At 40.2% G+C, this 3,536-nt stretch overlaps 1 pseudogene; it reads left to right on the top strand.

Annotated features, from left to right (window-relative positions):
* The first annotated feature begins 309 nt into the window (after positions 1-309).
* On the top strand, positions 310-2,374 carry LOC111789892 (annotated as a pseudogene).
* Positions 2,375-3,536: the final 1,162 nt, after the last annotated feature.

Below are 3,536 nucleotides of genomic sequence, written 5' to 3'. Positions count from 1 at the left end.
TCAGAGATTCAGTGAAGCTGGGCAACAACTCAAGCATGGTTGTAACCGGAAAGGGTAATGTACGGCTGCAAGTGAATGGAATCATAATGATAATCACAGGAGTGTTCTATGTGCCAGACCTGAGGAACAATTTGTTGAGTATTGGTAAATTGCAAGCAAAGGGGGTTACCTTTTTGTTTCAAAATGGAACGTGCGGGGTTTTATCCTGAGAGAGGCTTAATCATGAAGACAAAGATGTCCTCGAATCGAATGTTCGCATTGCATGCTATATCTCAGTCTGTAGCAGCCGTTCAAACTCAATTGAAACTTATGGGGAGAAGTGGTTCAAGGTCTCTGTCGTACACTCAGTGCTTCAATTCCTATCGCCATAGTCGGAGAAGCAGAAGGGACCCAAGTCCTTCCCCCTATCATTCCACTACTCGTTCCAGGAGAAGCAGCCGTTCAAGTTCCCTCAACCGCCAACGTAGAAAGAAGCTTAAGAAAGAGAAAGAAGAGAAGAAAAGGCGTGAAACNTTATAACTGTCACAAGCTAGACATTTTCAATGGGAATGTCAAAGCAAGGAGAAGGAGACAAACTATGCAGAGACTCAAGAAGAGATGTCGCTGATGGCTTACGTGAACATGAATAAGGCCAATGGAGAAGATATGTGGTTCCTTGACTCGGGATGTAGCAATCATATGTGTGGGAAGAAGGAATATTTTTCAGATTTTGATGAAAGTTTCAGAGATTCAGTGAAGCTGGGCAACAACTCAAGCATGGTTGTAACCGGAAAGGGTAATGTACGGCTGCAAGTGAATGGAATCATAATGATAATCACAGGAGTGTTCTATGTGCCAGACCTGAGGAACAATTTGTTGAGTATTGGTAAATTGCAAGCAAAGGGGGTTACCTTTTTGTTTCAAAATGGAACGTGCGGGGTTTTATCCTGAGAGAGGCTTAATCATGAAGACAAAGATGTCCTCGAATCGAATGTTCGCATTGCATGCTATATCTCAGTCTGTAGCAGCCGTTCAAACTCAATTGAAACTTATGGGGAGAAGTGGTTCAAGGTCTCTGTCGTACACTCAGTGCTCCAATTCCTATCGCCATAGTCGGAGAAGCAGAAGGGACCCAAGTCCTTCCCCCTATCATTCCACTACTCGTTCCAGGAGAAGCAGCCGTTCAAGTTCCCTCAACCGCCAACGTAGAAAGAAGCTTAAGAAAGAGAAAGAAGAGAAGAAAAGGCGTGAAACAGAGTTGAAGAAGTTAGAAGAAGATGCAGCCAGGAGGATGGAAGAACTAATTTAGAAGAATGTTGAAGAAAGGCTAAACTCTGAAGAGACTAAATTAGAAATACAGGGGCGAATAGAGGAAGGTCGCAAGAAGTTGTTTGATGATGTTGATGTGCAGCTTGAGAAAGAGAAAGAAGCCGCTCTTACTACTACAAGACAAAAAGAAGAACAAGCACGGAAAGAGAGAGAAGAGCTAGATAAAATGCTGGAAGAGAATAGGAGAAGGGTAGAAAAAGCTTAGCAACGATTAGTTCTGGAGCTGCAGCGGAAGAAAGAAGAACAATATTGTGAGCTCGGTTTGATTCAGAGACAAAAGGAGGAGGCAACTCGGATAACTAAGCTAGATGNGTGCTTCAATTCCTATCGCCATAGTCGGAGAAGCAGAAGGGACCCAAGTCCTTCCCCCTATCATTCCACTACTCGTTCCAGGAGAAGCAGCCGTTCAAGTTCCCTCAACCGCCAACGTAGAAAGAAGCTTAAGAAAGAGAAAGAAGAGAAGAAAAGGCGTGAAACAGAGTTGAAGAAGTTAGAAGAAGATGCAGCCAGGAGGATGGAAGAACTAATTTAGAAGAATGTTGAAGAAAGGCTAAACTCTGAAGAGACTAAATTAGAAATACAGGGGCGAATAGAGGAAGGTCGCAAGAAGTTGTTTGATGATGTTGATGTGCAGCTTGAGAAAGAGAAAGAAGCCGCTCTTACTACTACAAGACAAAAAGAAGAACAAGCACGGAAAGAGAGAGAAGAGCTAGATAAAATGCTGGAAGAGAATAGGAGAAGGGTAGAAAAAGCTTAGCAACGATTAGTTCTGGAGCTGCAGCGGAAGAAAGAAGAACAATATTGTGAGCTCGGTTTGATTCAGAGACAAAAGGAGGAGGCAACTCGGATAACTAAGCTAGATGATAAGAGTTTGAGTTATGTTTTGCTGGGAGCTAGTGAAGAGTCAAAAGCTTACAGACTCTATGATATAGAAGCGGCCGATGAAAATAATGATATAGAAGCGGCCGATGAAAATACCGCAGAGGAAAATATTTCCTCTGGCTCTTTGGGTGAAGCAAGCTCTCCTAGCTTGAATAAGGCGAGGAATAAGAGACCACCAGTCTAGATGAGAGACTATGCAATAGGAGAAGATTTTTGTGAAGATGATGATGAAGCAGTCTGGATGGGAGACTATGCAATAGGAGAATTTTTTTTTGTAAAGAAGATGATGAAGTTCACTCGGCCATGTTTACCACTACTGAACCTGTAAACTTTGAAGACACATTGATTTAAAGATGCATTGGAGAGAGAAATGGAGGCAAGCCATGGATCTGGAGCGCATGGGAATTGTTGAAGTTACCTAGTGGAAGTATGTTATGAGATCGTAGATATAAACTGATTACTATTTGTGTTGAGTGTTTAAGGGGATGTTAGGATTAGATTTGATTTGGATTTGATTATTTGGATTAAATTTGATTTAGTTATTTGAATTAGATTTAGTCATACCAGATTTAGTCTTATAAGATTTGATTATGTAATGCTATATAATAGCCAATTTTATTCTTCAATTAGAATATGAGATTTCTCCCAGTTCTTCTCATCTTTCCAGTTTTCTTTCTCGGTTCCTAACACATTCTTATTGGATGGAAGCACAATTCCTCTTCAAGAAAATTTATTCTCTCTCATAAGTTTACAACGACACAGTATTTTAGAAATAAAAACTTATTATTACTGTATAAGCTTCTTATTTTTCAAACTCCAATTAACATAGAGAACTTGGAGTCCACAAAAAGTAAAATCCCTTACATACCACAAAGTTTTTTAGCTGCAGCTATGTCAGCATCGGGAATATGTTTGTAAAGAAAATGAGAACATGTGTCCAAATCAGAAATAGCTTTGCAACAAGAAGGATGATCACCAGTTTGAGCCTTGATCACGCTTACAATACATACTGCAGAGTCTCTAATGAAAGATTCACAACCTGAGATAGATATATTCGGAGGAATATATGGATCAGGTGCTACCGCCATTATTGATGGTGCTAAAATGACTATACAGACGATGGACAGAAGTGCTAACTTCACTATGGATGCATTCAATGATTTTCCTACCATTTTTGGTTGAAAAATGAGTACGGTGGAGAAGTTTTGCTTTGTTCGGATGAGAAGGTAATGGATCGTAGAAGTTCTTATATAGGAGAAGNTTTTTTTTTGTAAAGAAGATGATGAAGTTCACTCGGCCATGTTTACCACTACTGAACCTGTAAACTTTGAAGACACATTGATTTA

Source organism: Cucurbita pepo, chromosome LG03 (assembly GCF_002806865.2).
Source record: "Cucurbita pepo subsp. pepo cultivar mu-cu-16 chromosome LG03, ASM280686v2, whole genome shotgun sequence".
NCBI lineage: Eukaryota > Viridiplantae > Streptophyta > Magnoliopsida > Cucurbitales > Cucurbitaceae > Cucurbita > Cucurbita pepo.
This window is presented reverse-complemented; position numbering and strand designations above follow the sequence as displayed.